The sequence below is a fragment of the Fukomys damarensis genome, unplaced genomic scaffold (assembly GCF_012274545.1).
Source record: "Fukomys damarensis isolate Sample0158 unplaced genomic scaffold, DMR_v1.0_HiC HiC_scaffold_37, whole genome shotgun sequence".
NCBI lineage: Eukaryota > Metazoa > Chordata > Mammalia > Rodentia > Bathyergidae > Fukomys > Fukomys damarensis.
In genome coordinates, this window is record NW_022900949.1 from 25,634,636 (window position 1) to 25,651,675 (window position 17,040).

A 17,040-nucleotide genomic window follows, 5' to 3' on the forward strand; every position below is an offset into this window, starting at 1 on the left:
TAGATTGCTTGCCTAGCATGAGCAAGGTTATGGGTTCACTCCTCATTATTACAGGGGAAGGAAAGAAGGAGGAGGGAGGGAGGGAGAAGAAGTGTAGGGAGGAGGCAGCAAGGTCATGAGGAGAAGCTGCGAGGGGAGGATGGGGAAATGGTGCACAGACTTTTGGGAATAAAAAGGTGTGTGTTGTGCCTGGAGTGTAGACAGGTGCTGAGAGGGTGTGGAGACAAGGGCAGCAGAAGACGTGCAAGTGGGATGAAGCCTTTCGTGTCCTGGTCACAATTCTGAAATTGTCCTCTGGGTAGTGAGGGGTGAGTGAAAGTTTTCTGTAAAACGGAGGACTAACACTTCCAACTATGTTTTACAGTAACAGGCAGCGGGATGCAAAACGGGGTCAAAGACTGAGACAGGTGGGGTAAAGGCTGTTTGAGAAGCTGTGGAAAACGCTGGAGCCAGAGGGCCAACGATCTCGGGACTAGAAAGGGACCACCCTGGAGAAATGCCATGGCGGTGCAGTCCCCAGGACTTAGGGGCTAATCCATGGTAGAGGGCCGTAGCAATGCGGGTGTGGAGAGTTCTTGCTTGAGGAGTGGGTGACGACGATAATGATATTAACAGAATACAAGGGTTGACTAGAGTGAGGCTGATTGAATACTGAGTTGAAAGGTCTACCCTACTATGTTCCTCACGGAGTGTGAAGTATAGTAAGCTCAGTGTTCAGGAGGGGTCTGAGCAGGACATACACATTTCTGTATCTAGGCAGTTGTCACTCATGGAAGTAGGAATGGTCACTTGTAGGAGAACTTTATAAACAAATTAGCACCAAAGTAATGAATTCTTGGGGAAGCACCACCACTTCAGGGGCAGAGGAAAGGTCAGGGGAAACAGAAAGAGTGCTCAGAGAGATCAGAGTGGAGAACCACAGAGAACATGGTCACTCAGGAACAGAGGTAAAGCTACGTGTGATGAGTGACCCAAGAAGTCAGATCCAGCAGTAGTCACCTAAAATGCGGATGGAAACAAACCTACGGGATTGATGACTCACTACCCGGTAAGGGGCAGGTCGGACGTGGGCAGTGGTTTACGACTACAGATCGGTGGTTTAGAAGAGGCAGGAGCACCTGAGCTTTTCTGTAGCCTTCCGGAAATTAGTGGCACATGGGAAGATGAAAGGCAGTAACTTCTGGGTAAGGCAAAATCAGTGGAAATTCATTTCACAAAAGAATGGAGAAGCTTAGGTTATATCAAGAGGATAAGGTGCTGGTGGAAAAAGACCAGCTCAGCATAAGATGTAGAGGGAGTAGTTGATGAAATCATGTTATCAAAGCAGAGACCCAAAGAGCCAGAGTGATCCTATAAATTTCATATTTTCAGAATAAGAAATTGGAACACATGGCCTAATGTAATTTTCTTTCTGATTTATAAATTTACTTATAAGAAAATTACATAAATTGTGTATAAGCTAAGTCATCATTGCTTATACAATCAATTGCATTTACAGCAAATTAAAGAAATGTTTAAAAAAGTGTACAGGTAAAGTGCAGCAGTGATCTGCAATCTGCCATCTGTGGTTACCAGTGGACTCAGTTATGAGGACAGGACGTCTGCAGAGGTTGGGAGCCCGGTGGGGCAGTGTCCTGGCGAGGCTGGAAGCTTGGCTCCCAGCAATGGGCAGTTGTCCAGGGATTCATGAAGGCAGGCATTGAAGAACCAGCCATCTATCTTCATGGCCAGATGGACACTGGATGTGAAATGCACCCTAAAGTCCAATATCTTACATAATAATCCCAGTTTAAGTTCATACAAAGCCAATCATTCATTTTGGGAACATTCATGTTAATTTCTTGGTCCTGTTGCTTAGAAAAAGTCATTAGCAAAGAGAAAAATAATGAGCTGCCAATGATGTTGTCAGATAATGTTTCTATTCATGGGATTTTTAATAGAGCTCAACTGTACCACTCAATACCAAAGTAAATTATGCTTAGATGAGACCAGCCAATGTTTTTGAAAAGTTCTGTGACAGTTTGCTTGCTATAGTAGAAATATTAACTTAAGAGCCATATGGCTGACAGTCATAAACACATACAAGTGTGAAATGCTAATGCTGGAAGGGGAGAGAATAAAGATCCCTAGTGTCATCTCCTTATTTAAAGAGAAAGAAGGGTCAGAGTCACGGCCAGATAGAAACGAATAGCAAGGCCAGCACTAAAAATAGTGATCTTATACTTCCTAGAGTAAGAAAAAGTGTTTTGGTAAAGTATACAAGTTATAGTTACATACAGGGAACTGAATGGAAAAACAGAAGACAACTGGAGGAGTAAAGGCCGAAAATATCAGGTTTATTTTGGAGCCACTTTGACCTCCATTTCCAACAAATAGAGACTTCAGTATAAGGAAAAGTGTTAGGTACCGAAGTGAACAGTGTCCTAGCTCACAAGTCAAGAGGTCTGGGTTCCATGCATTCATTCAGTCTTTGATGTCACACTATACGTCCCTAAGTCCTCCTATCTGCTTGTGGCACCTCTGTTTACTTTCTTTATGGCCTAGGGATCATGGTTTCCTTATTTATAAAATGGGGCTCTTAGGCAACCAAAGCAGGAAACTAGAAAAGAACATCCAGTTCTCTTTTTTTCAAATCAGATTTGGGTTCAAGAGAAGGAAGAGGGAAAGAAGGTGGAGATACAATGGACACACAGGACAGATGATGTCAGAGGGGGTGGGTCCTCAAAGCCAAAGTCAGACGTATGTAGCCACTACAGTTCATGCACCAGGCATGGGGCAGGAATGGAGCTCTAAACTCTTTTGGGCACACAGATGAGAGCTCATCTTGTAGTAGGTCTATGCCGCACTGGTCCCGGGAGAATGCGGAGCAAGCCCACAGGTGACTGTAAACCATTATTCTCAGAAGTAAAGGCAAAATTCAGCAAATAGAAAAGACAAAGGAAAACTTAAAAATGCAAGAGTAATGCACAGACTCCATTCCTTTTCATATAACTGACAGGAGTAGTTTTTGTATGGAAAGTTACCAATCTATTTGATGTGTGAATTCTTTTTTTTTCTCATTGAGTTTATTGGTACATTCTAGGTATATAGTACAGTTACATTCATCATTGGGATCCTGGGCCTTTACATGACAGGTCTTGGTTCTCATTTTTTCCCCTTGTCCCTGCCCTCCCTTCACCGCCTGCTCCCCTCCCCATTTACAAACACTTTATTTCCATTTTTTTCATTTTCTCATATTTTTTTCTTTTCCCTTATTCCCTTTCCCCTACCCTTCCCACTTTCCCTACACCTTTAGCCCTTTTCTTCCTATTTTACATTGTCAATTATACCATTAGGATCTTATGTACAATTGTAGTTTTTCACACCAGAGAAACTATTTGGTATTTATACATGTGTGACATTTATTTCACTTACTAGAATATCCTCAATATGCATCCAATTTCCTATGAATGACTCTAATTTCTCCTTCTTTATGGCTGAGTAGTACTCCACTTTATGGGAAAACCACATCTTCTTTATCCAGTCTCCAACTGATGGGAAAATGGGCTGTTTCCAAGTTTTAGCTATTACAAACTGTGTCAATATAAACATGGGTGCACATATATCATTGTGATATGATTCTTTTAATTCTTTTGGAAAGATACCCAACAGAGGGATGGCTGGGTCAAATGGAACCTCTATTCCTAGTTCTTTGAGGTATCATGTTGATTTCCATAGTGGTTGCACCAGTCTGCACTCCCACCAACAATGGAGAAGGGTTCCTTTCTCCCCACAACGCCACCACTGACATTTGTTATTGTTTGATTTCTTGACAGCAGCCATTCTTTGTGGGCTGAGGTGGAATCTCAGTTTTGTTTTCATCTGCATCTCTTGAATGACCAGTGATGTGGAGCATTTTTTCATGTATTTATTTGATGCTTTTACTTCATTGTCTGAGAAATATTAAAAAAGAGTTACTAACTTTGCTGGAAGATAAGTTAGGCAGAACTCTTGAAGACATTGGCATAGGAAAAGACTTTATGAACAAATCCTCAGTAGCATGGGAACTAGCAGAAAGAATCAACAACTGGGATCTCATCTTATTAAAAAGCTTCTGCGCTGCAAAAGAAACCATCAACAGAACTAAGAGATAACCTACAATGTGGGAAAAAATTTTCACCAGCTGCTCCTCAGATAAAGGACTTTTATCTAGAATATATAAAGAACTCAAAAAAATCAGAACCCCCCCCCAGATATAAAGACCCAATTCAAAGATGGGCATCTGAAATGATACATGAATTCTTAATGGGTGGATGGCTCAATAAGTGAATGAATGAATTTAGACCATCTCTGCTCCTGTAACAATCAGTGCTTTGGTGAAAAATTGCAAAGGGCCCCTAGAAAATGTGTTATAATCAGTTCACTCCCAGCACTGCTATTGACCTACAAGCTCACTATTCTGAGCCACCTGAGGACTTAGCTATAACATCACAGAGGTGTGTGTTCCAGAACTGCACGCTGGTATAGTGGGAAAAGGGCAAACTTAATTTTTTGCCCTGTACGAAAATGGTGATGGTATCCTGCGGAGTTAATTGGCCAGCCCCACTTACAATCAGGTTTCAGTGAATTTGGTTAATATGTTTGTACTTTCTGCTCCTTTTCCAGTGCCCGGGGTTAATTAAGCTCAGGTTTTGCAGAATAGCACACTGGGAGTGTTTCTTGCTCAGGCAGCAGTGGACTGCACTGGCTGGGGATGCCTCCATGGTCAGCACAGAAAAGTGGCTCCATTGTGTTTCCCTCCAAGAAAGCTGAGTAGTAAAGGGACCTCCAGCTGGCAGTTTAATTGCTTAATTAGAGTCCCTCTCCTAAGCCTTAGAATTCCTGTAGCCCTGCAAGCTCTTATTGATCTCTGAGAAATGCTGGCTGTGCAGGGTGAGAGGAGAAGCGGAGAAGCCCGCGCCAGTTGGCCCCTGGAGACCCACCAGCATCCCCTTTAGTCAGCTCCACGGAATGTCTGCCTTCTGAGAATCAGTTAGGGACAGATAAAAGCGAGCAGACCACAGCCCACACCCAGCCGCTCATAAGGGGGACATGTACGCCAGGGCTGAGGGAGCCTGGTACAGAATGAAAAATGCACACGATTAAGAACTGCTTCCTGTCTGAAGCCTTTCGTGCCTGCCTGAGAGAAACGAAGCAAAATGCCCGATTTGAACTGAAGAAGCCCAGGCTTCTCGCTCCCGCTCCAAATGGACAGTCTGCGCACATCATCTGACAGTAAAGCACAGGGTGGGACAGGGCAGCCCCGTAAGGCAGCATCCTTCTTTTGTTTTATTTTTGTAAGAAGCCACCCATGGTATGTTTCCTTTCAAAACACTGATCATTTCCCAAGCCAAGCAAAAAGAAACAGGAATAATAGAACTTTGTGCTTCAGAGAAACAAAGGAAATAATTCTTCAAATATTTACTGTTTTATAAATGAACCCGTCAGAAATATCTCTGTTTTTGTCTCTCTGTCTTTGTCTCTTTCTCTCATTTTTTCCTTTCTTCTTTTCTTTCCATGTAGATATTTTAGTTCACTTAGCTACTTAAGGATTTTTGTTTTGTTTTGAATTGCTTTTGATAACATACACAGCCCTTTTGCATTTCAGTGCCAGGTGAATCTCTAAGAGCTACACCCGCTGAGACTTTGCATCCCCTCAAGAAGCAAAGAGATTGACCAGGCTCACAGTTCTCAGTCTAGACGTGGGTTTTGGTTTCCATTGCAGCTCAGAATCTCCTTAAATGTGTGCTTATTTGTGAGAGTAAAATGAGCATCTTCGGCTTCTTTTCATGAATCTTTGAGGGGCCGCTTGGAAATTATTGGAAAAATTTACTGATGTAAAAATGATTGGAGTTCCTCACCCCCTGTAAAAATGTGAAGACATCCGACAATGGAAAAGGAGCAGTTAACTCCTCTAAGGAGCTGTGCGCTTGTGAATTTAACTTGGTAGTTAGTTTCACAGCAGCAAGCCTGGAAAATATCACTGGCTGAGGAAACTGATGCTTCCTCCCTAAAACCCCTAAGAAAAGCTGCTACAGTGAGTAGTATTTTCGTTTCCTTCCTTTCCTTACATGTACGATTTTAACAGCGTGGATAGTTTCCTGAGGGATTCCCCTCCTTATCTTTTAAGATTTCCTGTGTGTTGAAGCAATTCAAACTTGAAAATGGGAATTCCGTTAGCAGTGATGGTACTCTATATAACACATGAAAACATTTCATGAATTCTTTACCGTCAAAACTGATTTTTCACCTTAATGTGAATTAACTTTCTTTTTAACCCTAAATATCTTATCCTTCCCCACGTTTTTTTTCCCGCTTTGATAAGCTTTAATGCAACTCAAAGCAGGAAACATGTTACTAGACAGTTAAAAATGAAGTAAAAATGAAGGTGAGAACCAGATTGAAAGTCAAGTTAGGCCAGGGTCAAGATGAGAAAAGAGGCTGTGTTAGGCCAGAGAATTGCTCTTGGGCCAGTCAAGGGCACGACATAGATTTATATCTGAATTGAAGAGCAGAACCAAGTATAGAACTCAGGGGTTTAAAATTTGGGTTTATTTATTGTCCTACACACTGTCCTCTTTGTTACAAATCTTGCTAAATTAGCCATGCTGAGAATCTCATGCATGTTCAGTGGAATGGAATGCACGACAGATGCCAACCACACTGAATCTGCTGGAGCCTAACATAAGACTTTCTAAAATACCACTTATGATGCCTTATTGCAGTCCTGGAGAAGTGATGGGAGACACCCTTGCTATTTCCCAGAGTGCTTATGGATATCTTTCTGAGAGTTGACTATGGACGTCTCACTTAGCTTTACAAAACCATGGTCTTTCAACATTCTAACTGAAGGAACAAGACTTGATTTTACCTTTTCTCTTGGTTCAATGGTGATTCATCGGTTGTCAGAAAGATTGGAGCTGTGCTACTCTGCACTAGGGCTGAGGATGAGTCTTTTATGTTTTCTGAGTCTCAGTTTTTCCCAATTGCAGAATGGAGCTGGAAGAATTAAATTTTTTAAAATGTGTTCAAAGTGCTAACCAGTGACTCACAGAGACAGTATTAGCTGCTACTCCTAATCTTCCGACTACTCTTACTGCTACTCTTGCTTCTATTACTATTAATGAATACCATGTCAAAGGTGTACAGGTGTCATCTCTAAATTGTGAATCTTAGTTACGCAGAACTGACTACGTAATCCTCAATTCAGTGTTCAGATTCATCATTAATTCATAAGCAGTTCTCATTTTATTTTATGTCAACGTTGTTTTAGAATCTCAACATGGTGCATTACAAATATTTTTATACATTTTTTTAATACAATGCCTTAACAAATTTTCATACCTTATTTTTTGTTTTTTGTTTTTTTCTTTTTGGTACCGGGCATCAAACTTGGGCCCTTGTGCTTGCAAGGCAGGCAGCCAAACCACTGAGCCAAATCTCATACCTTATCTTTGTACCCAAATTTGGTACATTATTTTGATACCTCCCAGGAGATTCACAAATAAGAAGGAAAAAAGTAATAGTACAGAGAAAAAAAATATCCTCACAAACATTTCTAATTTATTTGCACCAAAAGCTCAACTTTGAAGCTGAAGGGTGGCATTATCATACTTTGGGGGATTGTAAAATATGTGTACATTTTGCTTTTATATTAAAATAGTTTCTTCTTACTCTGGCCTGTAATCATTTAAACCCCTATATTAAGTTGATTTATTTTTTTCCCTGACCGAATGAATGGAAAAAGATAGAAGATACAGCAAAAATAATTACTTCTACTTCTTCCTCTCTGATAATTGGTGAGAATGTATCCCGGTTTCTCAAAATGAAACCACACGTATTTGCTGGGGAAATTACAATTTACTCTCCCCTGCAGTCATGAGCTCTGGGCCCTGAGTGCTGACTGAGCCTTCCATCAGATGACTGTGAGCCATTCAGTCATGCCAGGGTTGTGATCACAGAGTGGGGCAGTGCACGTTGAACTGCTCTGCCTCAAATCCACATCCCTCGTGTTCTTGGTTCTCAAAGTCATCAGTGATCACGTAGCTGTATTTGGTACCGTTCAGTTTTATACGTCTTTTCAAGTTCTCTTTCCTATTTGGTTGCATTCTAGAAAGAGTACACTGCCTGCTGGTAGTTGTTTGGAGACTGAATTGAAGGGGAACAGAAGTTGAAGGCAAAAGAGAGTGACCCAGGCAAGATCTAGACACTAAGATACCCCATAGGGCTTCTGGGAGTGAGGGGGGGAGGAGAAGCCTGGGGCGTGACGGGGCCATCTAAGGTGGCTTCATCACTGGGTAGAGGCTTCTGGCATTTACTGATGCAAGAGATGTAGATGGAGGACCGAGGGGGCCAGAGACAAGGAGACTGTTCAGTTTGAGATGCTGATTTTCAGGATTTGAGGGTATAGGAGCGGGGACATCTGGTGTGCAGTTGGTTATACGAGTGAGGAGCTTAGGAGAAGTGGCTGAGGTTCAGTTATAAATGTGAGTCAGCCAACAAATGTCTTGGGGATCTTGAAAGAGAAACTATGCCCATTAAACTTGATACATTCTTTCCAGGCAGGAGAGCAGATTAAATGGCTTTAGCATCTATGTGGCTTAGATATGGGAGTCCTGTGGCTACATGAATGGAATACTTTCATGGCTATCTAATTGCTTCCTTGTATGAATGGCGAAACATTTAAACAATTCAATGCAGGTCTTATTTACAGATTTTGCATGTGCCTCATACTAAAATTGCAAAATGCAGAGAAGAAATAAGAAATGAATGCTTTCTTTAATATTATACGATAGCTATAAACCATTACGATTTTGGTTTATTGTCCACATACACAGATATGCACATACTCCCATATGTACAAACATGCACATGTCATTTTGTACCCTGCCTTTTTGTGTAGTATTATTTAAATATTTTTCTTTTGAAAAATAGTTTGGTTGGTCAATTACATGGACATATTACAATTAAATTTATTATTGACCATTTAGGATATATCTTTCTTACTTTAGCTATGCTATTAATAATATCTTTATATGTGAACATTTTCTCATTTTTCTTATATAAGCTGTTTTTCTTTATTGAAAACTATTCTATAATATCTTAAGTATGTCAGAAAATATAATTATATAATGCACATAAATTACAGAATGTACCAAAAAAACTACACACTCAGACATGTTACATTTTAATATTTTGCCATATTTGTTTCAAGTTCTTTGTTTTTCCTTGCAAAAGACATGAATTGTTAAAGACACAGCTTAGTCTCATATGTGCCCATTATAGACCCTTCTCCCTGTCCCATCTTAGAGGAAACCCCTGGTGAGAATTTTAATTTATGATGTCCATCCATGACTTTGTTTCATTTTCTTCATTATACATGTGCATCCATACACTATAAAGTATTATTTTACGTATTTTAAAACAACATAAACACTGTCACACTGTACATATCCTTTCTTAATTTACTTCTTACTCTGATTTTAACATTAACATTCTTCTACATTGTACTATATGCAGTTCTGATAACTTTTTTGCAATGAAATATTTCATTTTATTGATGTTTCATACGTTACTATCCAGTCTTCTGTTACTGAACATTTACTGCCAATATTTTTCTGTAGCATCCTTTTTGTGTGAATTCTTGAAGATATTTCTGCACAGAACCATCCTTGAGTTTCTGTAGCATGGACTTGTTAGCTTTTAACTTTATTGCACAAGGCATGATCAAAGCAGACAATGAATGTTTTAAAACTTTTACAGTAAAAGACACATTACCATGGATCCCAACCAACACACTCCCTTCCCTTTGAAAACATTTATGTCGCCTTTCTTGCCCCTTTCTTAACAGTTCTGGAGCTCCTGCACCAGCGTCTTTACAAGGTGTCATCAACAAAACAGCGAATGCTGCTGTCGGATGTCATCCAACAGACAGGCAGACTCGTAAAATCTTTGTGTTGGGTTCCCGTTCACCTATTCCCTGAATCTGGCACCATGCAACTTCTGGCTCTTCCCCGAAGTCAAAATGACTGTGAAAGTTAAACATCATAGATCAGTTTAGGACATCAAGGCAGCTACAAATGATATTTGTGAAAGAAGCCCCCCGAACTGCCCCAGAAAGTGTAAGGATGATAGAATAAGTGTGTTTGAAGCCAGGGGGAGTAGCTTGAGGGAGATTAATGGTATTATGTCTTTTACCGTAATGGTTTTTTAATGTAAATGTTCATTGTATATATCAATCACATCTCTTATATTGTCATTCTACTTAACATATATATGAGATTTTTATAATAAAATGAGGGAAAAAACTTACTTGCATATTTGTAACGATAATGTCCACAAAGCTTTCAAAGCATCATCTGATTTGATCTTACTGATAACTTTGTAAGGCAGCATGGGGGAATTACCTACCCTCATTTTTTATACTACGGATTTGATACCAGGAAACTTCTAAACTGTTTTGGCAAGAACAGACAGATGCCTCAGGTGGGTCCAGGGCTTAAGAGTAGGTCCTCTGACTTCAAGATCTCTGTGTCTCCCAGGTGTTCTGATTCTAGGATCAGTGCACTTTTTCCTGTGTGTTAGATGCAAAACGTCAGCTACACTGGACCCCGGAAGTAGCGTGCCAGCTCAGCCCGAGCAAAATGAAAGGAAATGACCAGCGTGCTTAGAGCTGAGCACGGATTTCAGCATCCAGCTCTACTCTGCTTTTCTGAGTATTTATGAAACTCTGTCCTGGAGTGGGGCAGGTTGTCTCAGAAAGGAGTTTGGGGAGGAAACACAGAAAATTATTATTATTTTTTTAATTTTGCCTTTCAGCTAGTTGTGAATGTTTGTTTTCTTCCAAAATAGGTATGTTGAAATAAGTCTTTATTCCCAAGGTGGCTGCATCAGCAGGGGGCTCTGTGGGAGGTGATTAGATCCTGAGGGTGGAGCCTTACTGAATGAGCTTCCTGCCCTTTGGAAAGCGTCCCAGATCGCAGCCTTGCCCTAGGAGCAAACATCACAAGATGGCTGCACGGAGAGGAGCAAGCCCTCACCAGACTGCAAATCTCTGTGCCTTGGTCGTGCCTTTCCAAGCCTTCAAAACTGTGAGAAGTGAATGTTTGTTGTTAAAAAAAACCCAAAAAGCAAAAACCCCTAATCTATAGTATTCTGTTAGAGCAACGTGAACAAACTAAGACACCTTCCTGAGCTTGACTGTTAACTTTTTCATCCTGAACAATTCGTGATAGCCTATTTCGCATCAAAGCAAGTAAGACACAAAAACATTTTTTAAGAAATGAAAGAAGAACCAAAGAAAGAAAACAATGAAATTCCCTAAGGCAAACTAGCAGTTACTGATTGCTTAAGACACTCCAAGCCCTGAGAATTAGTGATTTCTCACACCGATCCCAGGAGGAGCAGTGATTAGAGGGAAGTAAAGCCATCACAGGGTCTCCATCGGCCCTTCGCTCTCACCGCTCAGCCCACTCTGTGTCTGCATCCTCCATGCCACTCGTACTGCCTCCTCTAGCTCTCCTGAGACTACCAAGTCGCTAAATGCAATGGACACTTGCTGTCCCTTCAGTGGAGTTTGACACGATCGATCACTTCAGAGGAAGAAAAGGTGGAAAACCCCGTCCACTCTCCAGAGTATTTTCAGGCATTTTAGGAGTAGGAAGGTGAGGGTAGAGGAGTAAAGGTTTTTGATTTCCTTGTCACCCACAATCCCCTTTCTGGTCATTTAAAAAATGTCAATTCCTTTGTCTTGCCCCATATGGCTGTTCCCTTTCTCTCTACCCCTTGTTAAGATAAACTTGGAATTTAATTTTTTCATGATTTTTTTCAAAATAACGTGTATTTGACACCTTTTATGTGGTAGACTTTGAATAAATATTGCAGGCACCAATGGGTTTTTATATTCTTTGTTCTTAGGAAGCCTTTGACCATTTTTCCCTCAGTCTTTCATTTCATACCCTCTGTTCAATTATCTATGAGTGTATAACAAATTATCCCAAAGCATAATAGTTTAAAACAACCATGCTTACCACTTTTATGGGCCAGGAATCCAGAGGTGGTGGCTTACCTGGTTTCTTCCCAGTTCACTCTTGTTGCTGGCAGAGTTCATTTGCATTCAGGTTGTTGTTTGGAGGCCTCCTTTGACTCCTTGCCATGAAGTCCACTCCATAGTGTGTCACAGAGAGAGAGAGAGAGAGAGAGAGAACCAGAGAGAGAGAGAGAACCATTTCTTGATTCTAACCATGCAAGACCTATCTCATCACTTTTTCTATATTCTGTTAATTTAAAACAAATCATTAGGTTTAGGAAATTACAGAGGCACATTAATACCAAGAGCTGGGAATCATTCAGAGACACCTCAAAAGTTGCCTACCGCCCCACCATCTCTAGTTAGGTAATTTGGATTGATTGTGTCTATCACCGGGGCTCCTGCTTCATCCATTTTGCTGGACATTCTACTTCTGAATGTCTTTTCTTTTTTGCCTTCATAATTTCCCACTTAATTTCTTTACATCAAAATTTAGCTCTCTGTCTCACTTTAGTGGTAGAGGCTAGTATCTATTACATATTTTATGTCAGGAACTTTTCTAAGTGCTTTATATCTTTTAACTCATTTAATTTTCTTGAACAGTATGAACTGTATCAGTCCCATTTTACAAACTAGAAAACTGAGCGGCATATAAGGAAGCATAGAGAGGCAACAACTTGTCTCCAGCAACATAAAAGAATACCTCTCTTACTGTGCTCAGGTTCTAAAAGCCTGTGAAAGTGTTTCTCCTATAAAGACGGTTTTTCCCTCTAGAAGGAATTCTGCTACCATCCCTTAAATAGTACAAACGTTTCAAAAATGCATATTTATATCATCAGCGTGTTTATAGGAAGGAAAAAATGGCCTCGTTGGCTCATTTCTTTTGCATATCACCATTCCTTAGGACTCTGCACACGAGCCTTGAAAACTGTAAATGGCATTCTCTCATGAGAGTGGTTTTGCTATGTCCCTTGATGTGTGACAAGGTTGATAAGGGTTAACCATGGCAATGATTGATATTTACCCAAATGTTCTTCAGGAATCGAAATGTCAAGTAGGAAAATTCCTAGGCTTTGGTTTGGTTCTCACTTTGGGCTAGAAGGAGGTGGAAGGCTCTGATAGAATCAACACATGTCACGTGTCCAGAAACTATGGGCCTCAGGTTAAGCCTGATGTGCTCAGCCCATCTACCTTCTCTACACTGTGGGTGGAGCGGAGCAAGTGTGGTTGGCAGTGCCCTGTAATCAGGTCCTTCCACTTACCCTTTGGACCAGCGTGTAGAAACACTACCCAGAAAGCAGCCACCAGTGACCTCTTTCGCACTGTGAGTGGCCTCTTACCCATCACTGTGCCTACCAAGTGCTTATACAATCTACCCCATGAGGGAAATGAGAGCTTTTTCTTAACTCAGGGTTTTTCTCAAACCTAGGACTCCGTTCTTCAGGACCATAAGTGGTCATATGTTTGTCCCATTCATTTGTGCATCCAACACTTCCTATCTGTTATGTGCCAGGTCCTCTCCTGTGAAGGTTTTCCATTTCATCGTGACACAGTTAAATTTTGGCATTTTGAAAGTTTGTGCTAGTATCTTAAAATTTTATAAAACTGGATACTTTCTAAAGGAACTGATGAACTTTCCTATGGGGATTATATTACATTTAGCCAGATCTGCTTTTGTTTTCTGAGAGCTGCTTTTGTTGGTACTCCTCAAGATGGTAGCTACTTTTCTTTAGTGGATTTGACTCCAAAATTTTATTTTAGTAGTGTCATAAAAATGAGTCAGGATGTACAAAGTTTTACTTTATTTTGTTTATATACTGCTCTGACATTTACTACTTAAGTAACAGGTTGGAAAATCAATTCTCAGGCCTTGGAAACTTGGCAGTAGATTTAGTAAGAATTATGTAAATTCCATGAATACATTATATGTGTGCCCAGTAGTAATATAATTTGCTATCTCTGCCTTAGGAATTAGGTGGAAGTAAAGGAAAACGCATATTGATTTCACATTCAAAATTCATGTTTAAAGCTTTTATGACTTTAGAATTTTAAATAAGAACAAAGTTTCTTATATTTTCTTCCTTGTTATGATTTTCTTGTAACTTTGCCAATTAAAACTTTAAATGGAAGAATATTGACTTACTGTTGCAAGTGTTACTCTCAAAAGAGAAGCAATATTCTAAATGCAGTTTTGCAAACCTGTCGCATTAATAGCCTCAGGTTCTGAAGCGTCATAAAATGACAATTAGTTATATATAAATTAATAACTATCATGGCACTTTAAAGAGAAGTGGCAGGATGGAATACAGGATCTGGCAGGAAAAGACTGCTGCTCCCTGGCTGTGCGCTCATGCGTAAGTTACTAGTTTACATTGGATAAAATAATAGTTCAATGGCTACCATATTTACTATAGTTTCTTTGTTGCAAAAAAAAACTCACCTGGCACTGCAGATTAGATTACCTTGTGATGGTGTATGTAAAATGTAAAACATGCTCGTGTGTTTGGTGTAGAATCTCAACTCAAGGACAGCTGCAGCCGGGCGTGATGGAGCACTCCTGTCATCCCAGCACTCAGGAGGCTGAGGCAGGAGGATCGCTGTGAGTTCGAGACCAGCCTGGGCTACATAGTGAGTTCCAGGTCAGTCTCCACGACACAGTGAGACCCTGCCTCAAAAAAATAAAATTTAAAAAGCAAACAAATAAATAAATAAACCAAGGACTGCTGGAAACCTCCTTTGGATCCATTTCTTGTGAAACAGTGAAGAGCCCGTGAAAATCAGCAGTGAGCTTAAGATTCAAGGACCCAAGGGAAGCATCCTAGATGTGTCCGTGCCCCAGAATCCCCAGAAAAACGTCTCCTTCATGAAACTTCTGAAGTTTCTATCCTTTATTTTTCTGGTTTACCTTTTCCACATTGTTTCCTTTTTCTGAAAGGTTTGCATCCACTTAGAGCAAAACAGGGCTTAGAAAAATAAGAAATACTATCCACTGATACACTAGACTTCTGCATTTGGGGAGAAATAGACAAGATTAGAAATAGCTTACCTATCTGAGCCTAGATCTGAACGTGGTTCTAAACCTTGTGGGGATTTTTTTGAGGGTGGTCAGTACACTTCATAGAACCAAGTATTCCACCAGGATTTAAGAAATTAAGCAGTGTTCTTCTAACAAATGAAGAAATAAATTATTTTAAGAGAAGCAAGTAGTCTTGCACCTTGATCAACTCAATTGCTAATTCCTGCAGACTATGTAACTCCAAGTGTTCTAAGATTTTTCTTTATGAACAGCTCAAATGGTATTAATAGAACACTGCTGAAATCCTAGGTTATTATAGCTGTAAGTTTAGGACATCAAAAACGTATTTTATATTATCTAAAAATATAATAAAGATATGAGTTGAACCAATGATGACAAGATCTGAGAAAAGGTTGAAACGTGAATGTAGTAATGTAGACTGTACTTCGTGATGGCTTATTTGTTGTTTTGATGTCTTTAGTGTAGGTGGTGAACCTATGGCACACGTGCCACAGACGTCTGTTTGTTATCACTGAAAGCTTTAAAAGGTTCGCCATCACTTGTGTAAGGTGTGCAACGTATCAACAGAAACCGTCACACTAGGCCAGCGATTGTATTTTAGATTGGTTAAGAAAACATAATTTCTTTTTAGTCGGTCTTTGCTGAATAAAAATCAGTTTTAAAGTTTCATTGATTGGATATATACATTTAAATGTGAACATTAGATTAAAAAGAGAAAAAAGATGGAAAGAAGTACTGCTTCAGAATTACAATTCTTTTGAAATCATCATTATAATAGCTTTATCCTCTGCTTTAAATCCTATTGATAGTTGATTCACACGCTTGTACAAATCAAACTAAAAATAGCTTCCCCATTGTACTTGTGTGATAGAGAACACTGACTATAATCATTAGGTATTTTAATGTACTCGTGAGTACCTTCCTTACATTAGATTGCTGAACTTTCTATTTTTTCCTCAAGATTTTCTTATAAAATATAAATGGAAATTTTTGAATAAAATAACCATATTTTAATTTCATCCTTTCAACATTATTCTGATTGCTTGCAAGGTGGTGCATCTATTCTGCTGAATTGAGCCCTTGCTGTCTAAGAATTGAAAGAGCTTGCGCTCTGGAATCTCCTTTGATTCGGTGGCACCCATCCCTCTTAGGAATTGTGCTACTTGGACATGTCACTTAGGGTCTCCATGCAGCTGTTTTTCCTCTTCTTAAAAAAGAAGGTTGGGAGGAGAAAATGATAGAGTATGTGAAGGATTGAGTCCGGTATGGGCACATCGTAAGCACTTAATGAGTGGTAGCTCTCTTAGACAAGGAAATCATTTCTCCCCAGTTTAAACATAAAAGCATTCAGAAATTCCTACTAGACACAGCATCCAGATGATTAAGCTTCAGTTTCACAAACTGGTGCAGAGAATTCAAGTACACATGACATAAACTCTATTCCATTGGTATCTTTGGAGAGCTGGGAAAGTCCCAGCATAGTACTAGGTAAAAACATAGCCCAATACATTAAAAAAAGAGATGATTTCCTAAATCAGTCTCATACCATTCATACCATTGAAAGGATTCTGCCATTTGTCTTGCTTTTTTGGGGGGGTACTGGGGATCGAACTCCTGTCCTTGTGCTTGTGAGGCAGGCAGCGGAACTCTGAGCTAAATCCCTGCCCCTTTTATCTTGTTTTTTGACCATGAACTTGTGAAGAGAAAAAAGTTCTAACAAATGTTAGGTTTCTGACAATAAGTGCTCATGCATTATTATTTCTCATCTGTTTGCTTTTATGTTCATTCTTACATCAAACATTTCTGTATATGTTGGAGATTTGGGCTACACTGAAGTCAGGGGACGAAGGAGGGCTGTGAAAGGAACGTCACTTATGAAGGCGTTGGAGAAGATGTGAGTCAGAGGGACTCCTGCGGGAAGCCCTGCAAGTGTCCCTAGAAACAAAGACTTAGACGC

The 17,040-nt window shown here is 40.0% G+C and overlaps 1 protein-coding gene across 1 annotated transcript in view; it reads left to right on the forward strand.

The window, feature by feature from the left end:
• Cubn (cubilin) overlaps positions 1-17,040 on the forward strand; it is a 263,953-nt gene that overhangs the window by 132,875 nt on the left and 114,038 nt on the right. The window lies entirely within an intron of this gene.